Raw genomic sequence first — 21,397 nt, forward strand, 5'->3', positions numbered from 1 at the left:
TAGCACTTTGGTTTTACATGTCTTTTCTATATAAAGGTCGTGCTGGTTTAAGCTGAAGACCAGGGAAGTTTCAAGAAGCCAGATTTTCTGCTATGGGCCCTGTTCTGCTGGAGCCTGTTGCCCAGCTGTGCCTGCTGTGTGGGGCCAGAGAAGATGGGAGAGATGCTGCAGCACTTCAGGGAAGCCAAGATATGCCTCCTTGTGCTCAAATGGTCCTGCCTGAAGACGCATCCTCCCTGGCTGCCACCAAGCACTGCAGTTTCTCCTTTTCCCCCTTGCCTTGAGGGCTGATACTTCCCTGATGCCTACATGTCCCTCATGCAGGGGAGGGTATCATGCTGCATGGTGTGGTTGAGGAGACCTGGTATCTACTTGGCAGCAAGATTCCCATGCAGACTCAGGGCTCTGTGCTCATACACTTCGGAGACCCGTCTTGGTCCAACCTCACCCACAGTAAAATAAGCTGCTCAGACGTCTTCTTGGAGCCAGGAAGCTACTCAAATACATCTTCAGGATCTGAATTCTTCCTTGACGGCAGTGGGTTTCCACAGCAAAAGTGACGGAAGCAATTTATCACAGATAGAGTGGTTTCTTTAACAGGCCATGTATGAGTCCTGCAGGTTAATGCTCAGCTTGTGTACTTTACTGATTGCCACAAATGCTGCTTTTAAATCAAATAGTCACTATTTATTCAGGGATATCTGTTTCTCTTACATGTGCTTCAGAAGAGCTTGCCTAACAGCTTGTATCCGTTTATTGTGAAGAGCCTGCTGGCCGATCCAAAATGGTTAGGCTATGTCTGCATATCTAATGGGGGTTTTGGGACCTTGCAGCTGGGGTTAGCAAGTGCAAATGTTTCCCATTAGCTCCCTGCATTCCCCTAAGTTGTGATTCAGCAAGAGAGTCAGTGCAAAGCTGCACTTGAGACATGTGAGATGTTTCTTTGAAGTTACTCGTGCTTGAAGTTAGGCATGATCTGAGTTGGCTTGCTAAGCTGAGGCCCTGAAGAGCCTACTGTGCTAACACAGTGTAAGCTTAGTCTTTTCCTCTTACACATTGCCTGGCGTGATGCTAGTTTCAGAAGCGGTCTGCAGCCTTTCAGTAAACTATTCCATAGCATTGAGGGAAAGCTGTAACTATTCAGTGGCTTTCTACCAGCAAGCCCAGCTCCACTAGACAGTCCATAGCAATGTCTGCCCTCTCTGGGCCTCTAAGGTCTCTTCCTTCCTTATTTTCTTCAGCATGTTTCTTTTCGAAGGCAAGTGAAAAAAAAAAAATCTTAAAATAGTACTTTAAAAAGGTGGGAAATTAAGCAGATCATATCATCTTGATTCCTTTATCTCGCTTAATTAAGGAGAAGTTTGCCAGTAGTGATCTGGTATTTCCTAAAACAAGCATACATGAAGAACACTTTGAGCAACTTCAAAAGAATTTTCAGGCTAGATCAGGAAAAGATAAAACCAGAAGTGGAAACTTCTAATACACTTTATAGCTCATTACTTACAGGAAGTACATTGTTGCATAGGATACTAATGAATTCTGCAGGATGAGATTTCCGAAAGAAAAAAAAATGGCACCTTCTATATCTTAGAGGAAAGGTCTCAGGGCTTTTGCAGTTACGATACGCAGTGGATGTGTACGGTCATATCATCCAAAAAGATTCTATCTCTGGGAGAAGGCTTTTTAAAGTGTCAAGTGTGTACACTATTGAATTTCTGTAGCAACTTCCTGGTCTAGCTGTGAAAAGTGATAAAGGGAGCGGTAAAAGTCTATCTTGTTTGCAGTTGTCCTGTTCTGCATCCTAGGAGGCCAAAATACTGCATTGCATATATCTAGCTGCAGGAACAACAGCAGGAACACATTTGAATGACTAAGGATGAACATGGTAAAGTTGGTGCTGATGTTCTCAATCAGGTAGTGAGACCAGCAAAGTGAGAATAGCAAAATGGATACTCAGATTTACCAGTGACGCTGATCTGGAAAATTAATATTTGACAGACTCTTAATTAACTCAGCTGAAGAAGTAATCCTAAAATCCTGGTTTTGGACAAGGGCCTGAATCCCAAGCTACTGGATTTACTGTTAGTGAGTTGATGCTCTCAGAAATATTGTGAAACAGGAATATTCCATATCTGTAAAGCACCCAGAGATCCTACGGATGACAAGTAACAGTTTTCTACTATTTAAAGAGTTCCCTGGTGTAAGCAGGCCCCTTGATGGTGACTAGAGAGTTGAGGGGTTGTGCCCCAGGCTCAGCTCATGGTTTCAAGTCCGGATGTGCTGTCACCAAGTTAAGACCAGCTGGCGTTGGGTGCACCTCTGTCACGTGCAGGGTATTGCACACGTGCTGGTTACCTTGCTGGTCTCCACCATGGGGGAATATGTCCGCCCGCCAGCTCTTGTATTTCACTCAGATTGTAAGGATAGCTTTGCTGTATATTTGAACATATTTTAGGTGGCAAGGCATTTCCATCAGGACTGAAGCACACGCGTGGTGAAGCTTGAGCATTTTTTTCTTCAATACAGGCAAGATATTTAAATACCGGGTTAGTTGTTCTTTGTATCTTTAGGCATCAGATACTTCTAAACTTGTTACTGGAAGGCTGTCTTACTGAAAATCAAGAGACGTTTGCCCTTGTGAAAGCTTCTACTCATGCTTGAAAGCGAGATTTGGACTCCTAAGTCACAAAGATGCTTTTGCAAATGTTGTATCTGTCTTTCTGTTTCTTTATAAATCAACCTGCTTGGCCTGAACGGAATGTTTAAATAATAAACAGCTGAAGGACAGTCTGATTGCTTCTTTCGGAGTGTTTCCCTTATGGAGCGCTTGGGGTCACATGGCATCTGCTCTGACCTTAAGGACCTCCTTTCTGGAGGCTTTTTTACGATTCTAACAAACCCCACATTTTAACTAGCCGTTAAATAAGCCAGTCAGTGGTAACTATTCAGGACAGGGATTAGAAGAGTATTCTTACTGGGATACAAGATGGCTCTGTCCATGTGCTGGCCAGGGATGAAGGGCTGGAAAACTGTGTGGTGGAAGAGACTATTAATGTGATTTTCCACAACTTTCCTTGCAGCTGCATTTTTGAGGAGAGAGAGAGAGAGATGGCTAGGCTTGCAGTAACATGTTGTGCCGTCATAAATGCTACAGCCACCATCTGTTTCCAGCCCACGACTTGAAAGAAAACTGAGCAGTAATCTCATAATTCACATGAGCATTTTACACTTGTGAACCCTTCCCAACCTTTGTCTGATAATGAGGGGAGTGCATGGTGCTAAGGTTTGTATTTTTCCTGCACGTATTAGTGTTTATTTGTATGTCTTTTTCTGTTTTGTTGGTTTTCTTTTTCCATGGGCCCATAAACAAAATTTCTCTGGGAGGAAAATCAGACCAGTTCCACAGTCAAAAGAAACATAATAAAGGCGAAATCCCAATTCCATTGACCTTGCTGGCAAAATTCTCCAGGAGGAGGTGCATTTAACATTCCTCGCTGTGTCTGTCTTGGTTACTTGTTGATTAAAGGAAAGAAAGAGATTAGAAAGTGAAGAGGCAGGTTGCTGAACTGCCCTTTCCCTGCAGAAACAGAGCTGCTAGAATAGCTGGACATGCGCATTTTAAACCGGCACCATCAGATAGGATGGTAATGGTAGGTTGGATTTTAATGAAAACAAATTCTTCTGCTAATCTTCGCTTCGGGCTGGCCCTCCGTGGGATTAAGGATACCACCTGCTGTGCCAAAGACATGCTCAGGTTCGAGGCTGCTGGTGGGTGGGAAGAACACAAACATCTGAGAGTGACTCTGGTGAGGGATCGCAGTCTGTCCTCTTGCAGTGCCCTCAGGGAAGCCAAAGAGTTGAGATCATTTAGTTGATGGAAATACTGCTCCCCTCCAGCCTGCAAAGCAAGGCTAACATCATTAAGGATTTCTTTTTGACTGTTCTGCAAAACCAAGGGCTGCTGTTTCTCTGGGCCTCCTCTCGTCTTTGGACCCAATTTGCACGCCTCCTCCTAGCACAGCCGAACTGGCTGAATGAACTCCTGCTCTCCTCTGGCCTTAGAAACAATGACTTTCATCATCTCGACCAGACTGCAGAGCAGTTTAAGGACGAAAGGGCTTCTCATTTCATATATCCCACTGCTGCTAGAACTATAAATCCTTGATGGACTGAGTTTATACCAAACTGCTACTGCAAGCAAGTGAAATTTATTTTGTGTTGTCGTATGTATGGTCAAACTGTCCAAGAAGTTGCCAAACAAAGAACTGAGCTGCTGATGGGCAACCAATTCAATCTCTTCTCATTTTATTTAAAAATAATAAATAACTATCAATCAAAGGAACTTATTGTGACATGTGCTACCTGTTGGGTGATCCTCAGTATCTCCAAGATGTGTCCATAAGTGGAAGAAAGCTGCCAGCTGTTGCCAGGTTCAGCAGACATGACATGAAGTTCCACCAAGAAAAGGTTTGTGGGCTCACTAGGGTTGGGGACAGGTTAAGGGACACTCCCTTTTTTAGCACTACTTGCTGTTCTGAATGCGTTCGTTCAGGTAGCGAGGCTGCACAGAGGCCACATCCAGCTGCGTTGACCTCTGCTTGAATCAATGACAAAGCTTCATTGACCTTTATATGGCAGTGGTCCTTCTTCTGTCTTGCAGTTTGATCAAAGATGGATTGTTGGTGGATCTCTGGGATCTAGAAAGCCGGCCCGTGTCTATTTTGGTGCCTTGTGATGGTAGATGAGCTAAAAACACTTCAAGCTGATGGAATCTGAATCACATAGAATTTCTGTATCATTTTCTTACAGAGCGAACAAGCCTGGAAAGTTACCTTTTTTTTTTTTTTTTTTTTTTTTACCCAGGCTAATTAATTATAGCTGGGGGTGTTGGTATTAATATAGCTGTCGTATTAAACGGCCTGTCCCTGCTTACTCCTGTCGTCCTGCCGGATTCAATCCCTGCTGCCTCCCACACCCTCGTCTGTAGTTTACGGCCACATCTGAAGTGTCTGCCCTGCACACGTGCTGGTAGGAGCCTTCTCCCCGCCGGCGCACACGTCGTGGCTTGGTGTCCGTGGAGTTACAAGCATCTTTCCCGACGCTTGTTTTTGTGTGAGAGGGAGAGAGAGAGGGGGCACGGGAAGGGCAATGGCAGGGAAGGCCTCTGACATGAAATTCCCAGGAACAGGATTTGCACATTTTATGACCGTTCAGATGGAAATGCAACGGAGCTGAATTATTACTCCTTAATCCTGCTTTCTCACTTTCCTCCCAGCAGCCTCCTCCCCTCGAGCTTAGGTAATACAGAAGCTTATAAACAAATCCCACCGCGTGAAAAATAGCAAAGGGGGGGGGAAAGGACCTGAGTTAGGGCTGTGATGGATAGACAGGTGGAAGGCAGGCACCAGAAGGGAGGATGAATGGTAAAAGCCTTTGATGGAAACACTAAAGAGCTATTGAAAATCCGAGGGGTGGGGGGAGGGAGGAGAAAGAATAGCAGGAGGAGGGAAAGCGAGGGAGCCGTGCCCCCCTTCCCCCCCGCCCTCTTTCTCAGGATGTTGAAAGTATTTGTCCTTCGTTACAAAATGATTGAACTGCCGCCAGGCCAGGCCACCCTTCCAGCCATTGCACTGGGAAACGGGCACTTCTGAAAGCCTCGTCGCCTCTCAAATTTTATAGCTTTCCCTTTTTTGTGGGAGGTTTTGTGTTGTGCTACTTGCAGGATTGTTTTCAGATTTGCCGCGTATCAAAGAAACTGTATTTTGTTGCTTTGACAAACACAGAATCCAGGTAATGAAAGGAAGAATTAAAAAATAAAGGCCCATTTTTATCAGAATACTCAGCTGTCTGCCTTTTATTCAGTCAGAATTTCATGCATTTGGTATTCACGATGTTGCATTAATATTCCTTTGGTTTATCTCTAGCGCTTTTTGAAGGAGGACTTTCATCCTGTAAATAAAGCTTCTACTTTACTGATATGTCTGTGTGCGCAAAACCAGTGCCTGTTCTTCATAGTCAGAGTAGTGAGGATGATCCTGTTACATCATAATTAAAATGGTTTTTGCACCAGACGACTGCAGACAACTGTGGAAAAAGATAATCTTTCCCCTTTTCAGAACGGTCCCTGAAGTTCTGCGATGTCTTTGTCCTGCAAGATCTACAGATGGGAAGAACTATTGAAGATCTGCATATGAGATTCTTATTGCTGCCAGGGGCTGTATTTATATCATGTATTTATATGTGTATGTATTTATATAAGCCTGATGCTTGGGAAGGACTGAAGCCGTGTGTATCCTCAAGAATTAGATCTGGGTGTCTGTAGATGCATCCTCCACCCAGGTCCTCCCCTTGTTAACCAGGGGAGGACCCAGGGCCATGGGATCTGCCCGATGCCACCCACGTGCCATCCCTATCAGAGAGGCTGGAGAGCTTGAGGTGCCCGGGCCAGGTGGGGTGAGCAGGGTGCTGGCTACCCCCTGGGCAGGTACCTGCTTAGCTGGGCTCTGCGTGCTGGGCAGGTGCATGTCTTCCCTCCCCATCAGCTGCATGGCCCTCGACGCAGCCCCAAGGGCGCTCCTCCGAGTAAACAGTGCAGTCAGCTGTCCATTGCCTCCAAGATTAGATCCTGGGATTAAGTCTCTGGCAGGCTGGCCATGCCATATAATTAAAATAGGCCTAGGAGAGCAGAGAGGCAATATGCAATCCATACCAGCTGAATACTGGGGGGGCTGTGCTTGCTCAGAAGCCCGCTGCAGCTGAAAGCAAATCTCTCCACTAACATAACTTTGCAATAGCACTTTCCACCTAAACATCTCCAGTGCCTGGTTACATTCATTAATGTTTGCAGTGCCCCCCAAGAGAGGTAACACTGCCTTTATCCCTGCCTCTGAAAGAAGAGAAAGGGTAAGTGATTTGCTCAAGGTTAGATGGGGAGTCGCTGGAGATGGAGCTTCAGTCTCCTGCCTTCAAAGGAATTTGCTGCAGTGACCAAAGCAAACAGCCCCTGCTGTTACAAAGCCGGACCGTGGTGTATCATTCGCACTTTGTATCTGAGATGATGCGTCTGGGAAGGTATCGCTGTCGTTGCGAGCTAACTTTAATTCTTGAGCGTGGGTGAACACTTGTCATCGTGCCAGGATGACACAAAGTCTAGAAATTATGATGGCAATTCAGGTCATGGTATAACAGGGGAAAAATGCTGCCTCAGAAGTGTCCCCGTCTAGTGTCACTGCTAGCAATTATTTAAGCTGCAGGACATGGCTGTGGCAAAGATCAGGTTGTAGCTGATATGAATCATGCCTTGAAATAACACTTTCCTTCTTACATTGTGAAAATTGCAGAGGTATGGGAAGTGAGGGAAAATGGGATTTCCCTGGAGGTTAAAGATTTTCCTTTAATCAGCTTTCATAATGTTAATTAAACGTTTGGAACAATGGCTCGGTCCCGGGATCCGCCCGCTCTTGCATAACTGTCTCACAATACCATTTTCACTTTCATGTTTATTTGCCAGCATGATTTAAAGCGAGAGCTGAGCAAGACTCCTGCACCAAGGAGCTACTTGGGTTTTGGGAAAGCTCAGCTCCCTCTCTTACCTTTTGTAGAGAGAGAAGACCCAAACTCTCCCCTCCTGAGAAGAGCAGCCTAGAGGGATCACAGCACTTCGTCTGTCATCGTTACCCCATCTGCAAATGGGGCTAATAAAAACTTAATGGCATTTTGAGACTGGTACATATAAATATATACCCACCCATATGGAGAAATGGGTGTGTTTATAGAGATCGGTACATGGACAGATATATTCCGGGTAGGTATGGTACATCACAGTGCCACTCGTTCCCTGAAGTTTTCACTCTTTCTGTAGTGTAGTTGTTGTGTGCCCGTGGGAGCCATCGTTTCTGGTCCTTCGAGCAATGGGCTTAATATAACCGAGACTTGTATCACACACACGGAGAGCTCAGGGGAAGAGAAAATGTGGGGAATGGTTCACAGGCAGGGGATGACATTGATTTTCCCAGGGACCGCACCCCATGGGAGGGGGAACTGTGCAGGGCATATTTCCACAGCCCAGGAGGTCCTCTTGGTGCCAGACTGGGACGTCTCTCCCGGTGGTCTGAGATGTGTCTGTACGTCCCAGAGCTGGTCTAGCGGTGTGCTCAGAGCACCCACCAGCCGCACGCGTGCGGGGGGTGCACACGCACACAGAGCCACAGCCTGGCCACCTTTGTTCTTCAAGTTAGAAAAGACTCTTTTAAAAAATAAGGTATTAAAACTTACAAATGTCAGACACTATCAGAAAAAAAAAATGAACCTATTCTATTTTAGGTCAAAGTGTTATCTAGCCCAAGATTTTTAAATATGCGTAAAATGCAGTTTCTGCAGAAGGACCATTAATCAGCCGCTGGAAGAACTGCCTTTTTTAAGCTGCAAAGATGAAAACAAAAAGCTGTGAGGGCAGGGGTAGCTCCATTTTCCCATTGTACGGACGGCGGTTCTCGGTGCAGGAGGGCACCTATATCCTTGCAGGCTCTTGCTTCCCTAGCAACATGTTAACATCTTTGCAAAAGCTGTTTAAATACGCCGAGCCGCTTGCCACACAAGCTCTACATGGCAGTTTCCCTGTTGACACATGCTTTTGTCTGCTTAGAGGAGGTGCTCTGTAAACATAAATGTTAGACGGTTTTTATGTTACTTATTTCTGATTCATTGGCTCTAAATTAGTAGCTCAGAGGCACATACCTTTCGCACAGGCAGGGAAGGGATTGCCTCTCTTCTCCCCACCTTTGGAAACTTTGACCTGCTAAGACCACAAACTGTAGGAAATTTCTGAGGCGAAGTCCCAGGTACCGCCAGCAGTAAAAGCCCGGAGTAAACAGATTAGGTGTGTTTGAAAGACGTTTTAAGGGAGCTTGGACTATCTGGCTCAGTTTCCATATACCACAGGCAAGATTAATTTCAAGACTGATTTTGATAGCGTGGAGGCTTCTTCCTTAATATGGGAATTGGCTGTGTAATTAATATATATATATATATTTTTTTTTCTGTTTGGCAGTGCGAGACATGGGAGATCGAAACTTCCTCTCCACACCCCTTTGATTAGCACAGGAGTGGCAGGAGGAATTTTTTCTCTTGGTCATTCTGGGCAACCTTTGAGCCCAGCTTTTCCACCCTGTTCCCATTAAGAAGCTGCAGAGGCCACGCGAGCGAGCCCCCAGCCAGCTGGGAGCTGTCAGCTGCCTTCAGAGCCTGGGCCAGCCCTTCTGTGTTAAATCCATGGTGAGGTGTGTAATGCGCGTGGTATCAGCCCCGTATCCCACACAGTTCCTGTCCCAGCAGGGATGAAATTTTTTAAAAAATTGGAGTTCAAAAGGGAAAACCCATTTCTTGAACTTTTAAGTCGCTTTACGGAACAGTCAAGGGTATTGGGGTTGGGTCTTACTCGTCTTTAACTGAGGGCTGCTGGCTGTAGGTTTTACCACCCTCTTGCAGGAGTGGAGTGGCAAAGCCCTGGGAACTGAGCTGCTCCCTCCTGGGTCCTCCCATGCAGATGGCAAAGGACGTTGTTAATTTACACACAAAAGAAATGCAGAATCCTGTCTGCACACTTTGGGCTGAGACAAATGAAGATATTGTTGTGAGTCTGGCTTGGCATCACCTTTCCAATTCTCTTTTGTTTTCTCTCCCGTGAATCATTTCTCCATTTCACTTCTCTTTTGTTTGTTCCATAATTGCTGGCTTAACCTGGAGGCACGAGGCTTCCATGTGGAAACATCACCACACTGTCAATCAGCGAAGGAGAGGTGGTACAGCTGGTACAGTCCTTCCTCCCTCTCAGGAGTGAATGAATCATCCCTTGAATATGCAATATCATCCAGGACAGGAGCCAGGATCCTCAACAGGCACATGAATTCCAGCATCTCTGGAAACATTATTTCCACATTTTGGGCAGACTAAGAGACAGTAAGTAAATAAGCAAGCTGTGGCATTTGCAATCTCTGTAGTTTTATTTAAAGTGACTGCCTGTGCGCTAAACGCTTGTGTGGGTATTAAAAATACAAAGAGAAAAGCATGTATCCTTGATCTGATACTGCCCAAGGCAGCTTCATGGTATGGCCCATTTAATGCCATTGAGCAGTCCATTGAACAATTAAAAACCCATCAGAAACTGTAACTGCCTCCTTTGCTCCTGAAAATTCACATGAACCGAAGCATCCCAAACCCTCTCTGTTGCTGGCCTCTGTATTTCTCCTTTGAAACAGTGTCAGTGCTGTCTCTTGGTCCTGTGTGGAGATGTTTCACAGCGCCCTTGCACAGGAGCAGCACAAGGCACGCAGGCTCCTTCCCTCAGCCGGGTTCTTCAAAAGTGTTTCCCCTCCAAGGAAAGGCCAATTTCCCATGGGTGCTCCTGCGCTGCGGGTGGGATGTAGCCGGGGAATCGGGGAAGATTCACTGCACGATCAGGTAGTCCACGATACAGCATTATATAGCATCAACTGGTTTTCTTAAGCTCTCGTGTGCTGTGCTCATGAATTCAACAAAACTGCCCCTGAATGAATATACAATTAGATTTCACTGTTGAATGTGTGAGAAATACAATGGGAGAGGAACAGTGATCCGATCGAGCAGAGAAATGCTGGTCAGGAGGGCTACAATATTGTTTTCTCTACTCTGTTATTAATACCAATAGCTAAGACTTTTTCTGCTTTGCTTTTGTGCAAAGGTTACAGCTACATGTTAACCTTCATCAGTCCTTCTGATGATAACGTGGAAAGTGAAATACCATTAAAATTATCTTTCTATATGTTTAAACCACTCTGGCACTTTTCCAGGCAGTATTTGTGCCCCTGTTTATGCCGCAGACCCTGGTGACCCTAGAATACTTTTATTTACGACAGCATAAGCATCATTTCCATGGCAACATGCTTTTCAAGCTGCAGATTGAGGATTGCAATTTCCTAAGCAATAGAAGAAGCAATGGTGGATTTTTTTTTCCTAATCAGCTAGTAGGAACTTTCATGTGCAAAATGATCAGCCAGGACAAATAATTTAAAAGCTACATTGTAATCAAGGAAATTTTAAAGCTCATCATGGTTAGCCTAAAAGTAAAAGAGAGTTAGATCCAGTTGTTTAATGGAAATTAAGATCATGCAATGATATCCCCACTGCTACTCTAGTAAATTGGCTTCCACTTGCTCTGCAATGCAGCCTAATGAGGAGCAGAGCAGTTTACTTCACTAGAACACCACATTATTTACAAGAAGACTACTACATAATTATAATCCTGTACGGTTTCGGACAATGCTTTCCCATATTGGAGGAGACGACAAAGCCTGTTTGAAAACGGTCCAAGCTATCAACAAAGGAATGTTATTAACAGATACGTTGGTTAGCGGCTCACGTGAAATTGCACTTAGTGCTTTCTGCCTTCAGAGAGCACCGGGGTGGAGCTGATCCCTGAGAAGGAAAAGCCGCCTGTGCATACACGTATGCCAGCGGAGCCCTTCCCGTTGTTGGTGGCGTTGCAGACAGAGATACGGAACTCAGTCTATGGGGAAACATCGCTCAGCAGCGCCACAGCGTTGCTTCCCTCCCCAAAATCAATTTTCAAAGTGGTAAGTGTTGTCACTCCACAAATAGGGAAGCTGAGGTGCAGAAAGATGCAATGATGTGTCCAGGGTTGCCCCGGTTGACAGTCAGAGGTGCTCCCTGGAGTCCCAGGACACCACCCTGCCAACCGGGGGCCATGACCCATTTATCAGAGTAAGGTGTTTGAAGGCTCAAGCCATCCCCTGCTCAGCCAGCTTGGTGCCCAGCACCGCTGGGACCACTGCTACTCGCTGGAGGACAGCACTTCTCACAGCTGCTCCTCTCACCATGTCTTACTGGCAGAAAGTTTGCATTAAAAATACTGGTTTAAGGAGTTCAGAAAAAGACGAGGATTTTCTTTCCTGTTGGATTGTCCTTGAGAGCAATGAAATCTTGCTTCATATCCAGGTAGGATTTGCTGCTTACCTGGCCAAGCCCAGGAAACTGCTTCGCTCCCGAATGGGTGGGCTTAGCAGAACTGACTCAAGCCTCTCTATATTATCAGTTGCTTATGTCTCCGATTTCCAAGTTAGACCTTAATGGTGAGAGTGTCACTATAGAATTATCAAAGATAAATTATCTAAGTCATGCTAGAAATTATTTCAAAGAAAATAGGATTTGCTGTTGTTTTTTTCCCCCAGAATTATTTGGGGTGACGGGTAAAGAAATATTAAACTACATTCTGTAATGGTAGAGGTGCATTCCTACTCGATAAAAAACTTGTTCATACCGATTTGCTTTGGGCCTCCAACATTTTTGGGGGCAAAACTTCCACTGGTTTTGAAAGCATGAGGACAGCAGAGGGGGCCTCCACATTTAGGAGACTCCCACGTCTTAGGAGGTACGGTTGGTCATTAACTCTCCTAGGGGAAGCTGAGTAAACACTACTTTTAAACACCAGATTTTCCATACCAGAGACCGGTTAATTTAGCATTCTGGGCTGTTACATATTGGCCCAAGCACACCACAGAGCTCAACGTCAAAGGCTTTCAGGACATCAAGAACTGCAAGAAACCCTTGACTAAAGCCACTGCATACTAATGTGTAAGGCCAGCCTTAGCACCCCAGCACCCTCCTCCCTTTGAAGTTGGTTGTCAGGCTTGATTTGGAGTCGGAGCACCTGGGTTAGGAAATCAGGGAACCACTAAATACGTTCTGCCCTAGGGAAAGTGCTCACCCTCACGTTGGCTGGCGACGGAAGAGGAGGAAGGTTTTTCAGCCTGCTCTTATGGTTTCAGACTTGAACTTGGAACTGTTTGTTTTTGCTACGCCACCCCTTCCGCCCTAGTTAATAGTCAACTTTGAAACCCAGCTTTATGTCCCATGTGTTTGATTTACATTTCAAATGCAGGGCCAGCAGGGCAGGCTGTCTAAATCACTTGTCAGCACAAGGGAAGGAGGTGACACAGTGGGAGGAAAAAGTGAGATGCGGCTACGGCCCAGTATAAACGCTCCAGCGGCTGGGCAATGCTCTTACTGGGAGAGTCCCCAGCAAGCAACAACTGCTCACCTTGCTCAAAGGTTGAGGTCTAACCAGGCAACACACAGGGACCAGCTTGTCTCCTTTGATTTACGCTCGATTCCTCCAACACTACAACCCTGCATCCTGTTTTCCTTACCCGCTGCAGCTGTACGTGGAGGTGAGGGCTTGAAAAGACCTAGCGAGAGGAATTTCTTTTGAAACCAAAAATAGCCCATCATGATTTTATTTTTTTTTTTTGGTCAGCATGTTGCAATCTTAAATTTATCACCGATCTGTAGCTGAATTGACATACAGGAAACTTATCTAATCGCGAGTTGGAGGGCACAGGGCAGAGCGAGTTCACCGGCCACTCTTGAAAAACGTCTGGCTGGAAATACCATTTTCAGCTGCTCTTTGATGAGGTAACATCAAGGAGCAAAGCGACTGCACACACCGCACAGGCCAATGCCAAATGGTTTGCAGGGCCAGTCAATGCTGCATTGAGGAAAGGGGAAACGTTTGCAAAATCGGTCAAAAATGAATTAGATGTGTTTTAAAGCAATTACTTTCCAGACTGTTTACTCTGAATGACACAAATATGATCGACCCGTCCTTAGAGACCTTCACGGGCTTGACCTGATGGATGTGGTGATGCCTAATCCTGCCCTCGCTGATGCTGCCTGGAGTCGCACGTGTGCGTGTTTCAACAGCTCATGAGCAGTCTTGCTGGCTGCTGTGCCCTGGCCTGATGCATTTGTACAACAGGACGACCTCTTCCTTTCATCTTTTAAATTAAACATAGGGTCTTCGGGCTGCAGAAGTAACAACGCCCCGTGGAGATGGCAGGTGGTGGAGCCAATGTGGAGCCACAAGCCCAGCACCGTCAGAGGCCAGTGTGAGCATCGTGCCTCTCCAGCGAGCCCACACCCGCCACAACTTCCCAAGATTTTACTGGAAATAGCTACGTCTGCTTCTTGCGAGCACATTAAAAACTACCTGCCAGGTTCAGCCGACGTAAATCCCCATAAATTCATTCACCAGCTTTATTCCCGGAGAACTGCTGCTTAATGCTCTGTTTCTTCATAGCTGCAATTTCTCTCAGTTTATTTTAATGACGGTGCCTTGCTCTCAGTTTCACCACACACGTCCTCTATATTGCTAAAAAGGCACTGATGAACACGAGCTGTATTACCAGAAATCACATTCCTGTTCCTGTTCCTTGGCTCATTTCTCCCTCATTTCCCATTACCTTCCTATTTTAAGATTGCATGCATGACATACCTGTCAGCTAGATCCACTCCAATATTTATCCAGTAATTTAATCAGTGAATTTCATAGTAGGTAGCTAACTACATTGATGATTTTCTCTTCATTCACCTAGCTTTGGTTGTGGTGTGTTAGGGAGCTGGAAGGCTGCAGGTTCATGGGGATGTATGAACTTAACAAAGTTTATAAACTGCAAAGAATTTCTTTTTTTCCTTGCAGCCCTGAGGCCTGTGATGTGCCTCGCCTGCGTGCTGCGCTGAAGGGGAAGTGCCTGAGATTGCTGGCGCTTGGGCATCGATGTGACCCTGCGTCGGTCTCAGCTGTGGGCCAACCTCTGGCACGTGCCGAGGGAAAAGCAAACAGAAGAGGGGCAGAGTCCACTGAAACAGAGTGTGAGGGATTTTAGCTTTAAATTTCAGAGGACACCCCCTTTTTTCCCCCCTCCTAATCCCCAACCTGTCTAAAGCCAGTCATTCAGGAGAGAGAAACTACAGTCTTTCATAGGAGACTATTCCCCCCAAAGCAAGCTCTTTCTTAAGCCAATCCCAGCTTCCAGGCTAGAACAACTTTAGGAGACACACCAGGCCTACAGACTATGCTTTTGAAGCCCACCATGATCCCAGGCTGTAGCACTCCCAGCCAGAATAAACTCCCCAGAGGCAGGCACCAAAGCTGAGCCCCCCAAAGCATCCCCCCTGTGTGCCCCAGGGTTGATAAGCCCTGGTTTGGCCAGTCAGCCCTTTCCTCACCTCAAAACAGGGCCTCAAAGAAAGGGAGGAGCGAGAAGTGGCACCCTTTTATAGTGTGAGTAACAGCTCAGCAATATGTTCCCCTGGGGCAAGGCATGCGCCACACTCAGTGATTTCAAAAGAAGTTTAAAAAAAAAAAAAAGAAAGAAGGAATGAGGAACTAACTCAACACACCCTGTAGGTAGGTTCTGGCTTCCCCTGGGAGAATGATAGTGTAAACCTCCAAACAGTATCTGTTTAATGTGTTATAAACAGCTTTTCCTTTTTCTTATTCCCCCTCCTCAAACCTGAAACCACTGCTTCTTTACCAGATAAAGCTCTGCCTTGACAGGATGGGAGAGATGTTGTATATGTATAGATATAGATACTCTATCATCTATTTCCATTAATAGGTATTAAGAATAGGGATAGAAATGATAATCTCACTCTGTTGCATCCTGTGCCCAGTCTCCAAGAATCCTGTTACTTAATGTTTGAAACATCCTTCGGAGGTAGATGAATATAATCGCCCCCCACTCATTCCTGGCTCTGGGAATGGCAGCGCACTTAGAAACACGCTTACCGCCAGCACGGGCTTTGGCTACAGCAATTCTGCACTTAACATGCATATGCTTAAGGACTTTGCTGGACAGGCTGAGCTAGTGTGCTTGATATCTTGCAGGATAGGGTAGGAAGGCAGAGAGAGATTAAGGATTTTATCATGTTCCCAGGAAAGTTCATTACAGAGTTTCATTGATTTCTGTGGAAATGAAGCCTTCCCTGAATAGTTTGCACAGCTGGGAAAGAAGCCCCAGGAGATCCTAGTGTCCGTCCTTTCCTCTAACCATTAGGCTACAATTCTCCTGGAAGAAAAATGGGACATGGGGGAATTTACACAACCGTGCAGGTTGCTCCAAAAAGAAGCAATATTCTTATATAATAACTAATATAAATCTACAATAATTACATAATAGTATAACTAATCTGCAGTAAACTCTGCAGAAAGGCTGCATTAAGTGCAAATGCAAGGCTGGAGGCTGTGCCTTTCAGAATACCTTGGCAGTCTTATCAAAACAGCGGATAAGTGGAGATTGATACAACCTTGTCAGAAGTGTGGATTTTTTTTCCCCTGTAGTACCCATACTTAGCTGAAATTCCAGAAGCGATTGCATTTTACTTGGGTATATCTCCCGCAGAAGTGGCACAAGCTGTATTAGGAAATAACTTCAAACTTACTGAAATTCAAAGCATTTTTAGTATATCAGTAACCTGAAACAGTTCTTGTTAATTGCTGAAGTAATACTGCCTTCACTTCTCAAACAGCATTAGCTGATTTTAGCCAAGCTAGGAATACGAAAACATTTCTAGTCTGGAACATCTCCTCTTAAGACTTGTGTAGATGCAGCCAGACTAGGTAGCTCAGTGTGCCCTGGTTTTCTCACAGCTCTCTGAAAAAATTATAATAATAATTGCAGTATATTAGTTAGTCCTCAGGGATAGCTCCATTTTCCATGCATGTAACCTTTACTGCTTTGGGATGCGAGCTATTTGTTTTGGCAGCCTGAAACAGCCCATAACTTCACCATGATAACCATTTTTAGTTTGGCCTGTAGATTTTTTTTTTTCTTTTTCAAATCCATCTGTCCTGAGAAGTCAAATTCCTGATTTTATCTTGCACCACCCACCCTCTTCGCTTACAAAGGGGACCTCAGAACAATCCCTCGTCCTCTTGCCTTGCTCTCTGCTTTTTCCTTGCCTCGTTCTCAGAGATTCATGTTTCTGTTTCACTATGTCTGTGTTAAATACTTCTGTCCCTGAAATTTCTGGACTCTGAGGTAGGGAGGTTCCATATTTATTACCTTGCAATAATATCTGAAATATCTTTGTTGAATTGACAAGTTTTAAGAACAAGAAAAAGAACCCAGAAATCATTCTCCTGCCTGCCACCTCTGAGTATTACATGCAGGATTTGGGTTGTTAGTTACTGCATCATTACTGGGAAGAGAGATTCTGTTCTTTGGAATTAAACAAAGCTGTTGATGATGGGTGCGTGCATGAGAAAAGAAACCAGCTCTTTCCCCCATCCTTTTCTTTTGCTTTCAGAGGAGAAAATAGCAAAACCATGTCTGCAAGAAAATTCATTCAGTCTAGCTGGCAGTGGTTTGCCATTCAGCAGGTTCATTCAGGCTATTTTCATGGGTGATTCTTTTTTCAGATGTCCAGCTCCAAATATAGCAGATGTGGGTGTTTTCTGTCTCTGAAAAGAGAAAAATAGCCATTTTGGTGAGGACAGTGGGACTGATGCAGAGCATATGCAAAGTGCAGAGTGAGACCTGAGTACCTGGTGAGAGCTCTCAGCTGATTTTGACCTTCACATCATCCTGGAAGCAGCTGTGGGGAGGCTGCAATTAAATTATAGCAGAACCTGGGGCTATTCCATGTTGTACCAGGACCAAGTTCAGGCCAGAATCTGCATAAGGTAGAAGTGACATAAAAATTTTGTCTGTCTTTGCCCTGTTCCTTTGCAGTGTGTCCCCCATGAGCTACATAGCTTTTGCACTGCGTGCTCTCAGCAGCTGCCCAAGTGCAATTAGACCTGAGCAAACCCAGTGACAGAGGGAAAAATTATGTTGGAGAATTGTCTTAGGAGTGCTGGGAAAGTGGCAGAGATTTGAGAGACGCTGGAAAAAATGCCCCTGGTAAAACATGTATTTCTTCACCACTATTTTAGGTGTAGGACCAAAATGATGTTGAGTGTTTCTTGCTTCCCACGGAGTGAAAAGCTGTTCCTTCAGGTTCATCCCAAATCATCTGTGTGACTAATTCCCTGTTGGAGTTAGCAGGGAGAGACGCGTTGGCCTGTTACACAGAGAGTTAGCAGGGATTATTTGGTTTATCACAGTCAGCTTTCCTACGCTCCAGAGCCACTCTTACTCCCAGCCAGATGTTCAGAGGTGGGCCTGGCATCTGTGCGGTGCTTCACCAGACCCTCTGAGTCCTCGCTGACAAATACCTGCAAAAATACTTTTTATCCGTTTGGCTTGTCACGGGAACCGTACAAAACTACTTCACAGGCTGGATTTGGCTACTTGGACTCCCCCTTGGCCATCCGTGGTGGGTAGTCAAGGACTTTTCTGGGTTTTGAACCTCTACCTCCTTGAGGGACTCATGCAATCACCTGATTTGCTGACAATCAAGATTGCTCAACAAACTTATGCTGCTTTTTGGGAACCGATGTATAGATATTCTTCAGTAACATTAATGGTTTACTCCCGTGATTAGGAACAGATGAACTTTAGAATAATTAATATTAATATATTAGTATTTATATATTTCATATTTTAATATGTCCAAATACATATATTAATGAGTTAATGTTAATTTCTAGCTAATCAGCATCAGGTTTCTTTCCTTATGGGTTTTGCTCAATTGAAAAGTCTACTGCTTCTGGGAGTTACATTTGAAATAGACTTGCAGGATCAAAACCTTTTTTTTTTTTTTGGTAATAACTATTGTTTTCGACATCCCAGTCTGAGGAAGTGTTGGACTGATCTCTTCTAGCCATAGCTGGAAGGCGTCCTGTCTCATTTGAGGGAGGGTTACCGGGTGAGTACAAACATGCCACATCACAGGCTTCCTTGTGTGGCAAGGGAATGGTTTCCACCACACGCATGATGGCAGAGTGGCAATTAGCGCCAGAAGAGCGGGTGAAAACACTCAATCCTCGTCCCGGCCACTGGGACACACAGCGTCGGAGGCGGCCGGCAGCTGATTTCTGCACACTGGAGCAGCTGGCTTTGGGGCTGCCCTCCCATTTCCTCAGTTTCCTACCGCCTGCTTTAGTGCCTGCCCCTCCACTCCTCCCTTGACTGTTTCTTTTCGCTTAGGGAAAAGTGTATTTTGCCCCGAATATTTAGAAATGACCCCGGTTTTATTTAAATCTGTCATTTCCTATTCCCATGGTTACTCCTAATTCAACACCGTAAAGAATTTGCCTCCTTGATGATGTCTAGGAAATGTCTTTGTTTAAACCTGCTCTGCCAACCCACTGACATAACCTAAGCTCTCAGATATCTGTTTCCTCGCACACAGGTGTCATTCCTCTGGATCTTTTCAGTTCTACCGCTAAACTGTATCCCATTTATTCTAGTTATCTAGAAATCCTCCCTTCCCCTCCAGCCCAGTCCACCTTTCATCCTGACCATCTGGAAGACTGCTGTTAGGCAATGCTATCTCGGTCTAATTTGTAAGAAATAATTGATTTATTACTGCTACCTTTCCTGATTTTCCTGGGCATGGCAGAAATAACAGGCTGTTCCAGTCTTAAAGAACTTCATATAAATTGCATTCACATAGAAGATATCTCAGCGATAAGGGGACCTGAGCTCAAAGGAAGCCGCATCATATCTTAACTCTCTGGAGTTTTGGGGGGTTTATTTTAATAATATCCTGACTTTAGCATATACAATCCGCGGTATTTGCCAAGCTTAAAACAACAGCCACAGGAGGATCCTGTCGTACGTTTTGCAACCGGTTCTCACATCAGCAAAGCGCTGATCCTGCATGGAATTCATTCCACATTTTATTCATTATCTGAATGAGTTATCAAGACAGCTCTCTGCCTGGCTGGAGGTACCAACATAGTGCAGACAGATTTTTTCCCACAGAACTCTCCGAAGCAATACTGTCAGCATAGCTATATTTAATGGGCTCTACCCATGCAGTCTCAATCTCTCAGTGCAGAAGAAACAGTTTACAATCTCTGAAACCCTACACTCCTCTCTGCCACGGAGCAGGAAAAAGTAACATCTACCGTCATTCCTTTTGCATGTCGCTGGATCCAGGGGGAAGGGAAAGCTAATAAGACAATGAGGACATTGAAAACAATATTCTAAGAGGCAGAACAAGGAAAAAAAAAATCAGTAGTCAACATCTGCAAGCAATCTTTAACCACAGCTAAATGCTGCCTTTAAATTCACATCTGTCATGCCCTACTTACTTACCTTTGCTTTAGGCTTAGTGTTAGCTTAGAAATAACCTGTGATCGTCTGTATATCATTGCTATTCCTGAATGAAGAGTTAGGACAAAAACTGTTGCATGCAAAGAGGTTTCCCCCCAGGTTAAATGCCATTAGGCAGAAAATAACTGACATTTTGGGAAGATAACGTAGGGCAGCTTTATGTGCCCTCTGAGTTTTCTGTGACGTACCCCTGCAGCATGCCTGAAAGAGCTTTGTGCCACACGCATTAAGGTAAAGGTCATCTGTCCTAAAGTGATTTCTATGAAATAAAATTGCCTGTTTCCCAATTTTAAAAAAAGGTCCAGTTCATGAATATGGCAGAAAAATGTCATTACACGCTGATCAGGGGACTGAGGTAAGTGGCGGGGTAATGGTGTGACCTTCACTTCACATCTGAAATAAAAGCCTCTCGGGGTGTGGAAGAGGGGCTGCTGAGTGATGCCTGTGAAGCCTGGGGCTGGGGTATGGGTCTGCTCGGCACTACGCATGACATAAGCACCATGGGGGGGGGAAACAGTCATTTTGGTGTGGTTTGGCAGGATTTAGCATCGGAACAATGACACTGATGATAAATAAAATGACCAGATGACACAACCCAGCACGAACAGCAGCAACAAGGGGGATGGAGAGCGCCTTACCTGGGAATGAGCAGCGGCACAGCCGTGTCAGGCAGCTCATCATGACTGAAAATGCAACACAGTCATGGAAGGGAGAAGGTCAGGAGCTTATATGAGACATCTTCCATCTCTGTAAGTCAGAAAACCTACTTCCAGTGTCTTATTGTTGGAAGTGTTACTGAGTTGGGAAGTGTGGAGGTCTTGAAATACAAACATTTAAAGACCACCCTATAGCTCAAAGCTTTAGGATCAGTATTCATTACCTCTTACCATGCTGTATGTGGTATGCTTGTAAGTCCCTTTTTTAAAGTTGTAAACCACATCAATTTTAATTGCCCAACTCAAGATTTGCCCTTCTACAAGGCATAGGTATAAAGTTGACTGCTCTTGTGACACAGTTTAATTCTTATTTCTTCACTTAGACTGGAAAAAATCTTCTTGCCCACTATGTCCTCCTCCTCCCCCCGTTATAAAAAAAATACCAAATGTGCAGGTTATAAATAACACAAGTTATCTAACATTTCACCATATAAGGAATGAGCAGAACTGGAAATGCTGATTTCTTTTTTGCCTTTAGCATTCAAATTAAATGGACAATGTAGCAAATTGAATATTCCCGGCAAAAATGGTTTATGTGTAGTTCTGGTGTCCTTGTGTCCAAAGGAAAAGCTCTGAGCTTTGTTGGCCCATTTGCTGGTACTTCAACAGCCAAGAACCATA

At 44.9% G+C, this 21,397-nt stretch overlaps 1 protein-coding gene across 2 annotated transcripts in view; it reads left to right on the forward strand.

The window, feature by feature from the left end:
* Positions 1 to 4,577, forward strand: part of PDGFA (platelet derived growth factor subunit A) — a 35,259-nt gene extending 30,682 nt beyond the window's left edge. The window contains exon 7 of one of the 2 annotated variants that reach the window (XM_076351554.1): positions 3,081 to 4,577. The gene's annotated coding sequence lies outside the window, so the exon portion shown is untranslated. Of the gene's footprint in view, positions 1 to 36; positions 50 to 3,080 lie in introns of those variants that run through there. The other variant, XM_076351555.1, reaches the window with a different exon arrangement.
* The last annotated feature ends 16,820 nt before the right edge of the window (positions 4,578 to 21,397 follow it).

The sequence above is a fragment of the Aptenodytes patagonicus genome, chromosome 13 (assembly GCF_965638725.1).
Source record: "Aptenodytes patagonicus chromosome 13, bAptPat1.pri.cur, whole genome shotgun sequence".
Lineage (NCBI taxonomy): Eukaryota > Metazoa > Chordata > Aves > Sphenisciformes > Spheniscidae > Aptenodytes > Aptenodytes patagonicus.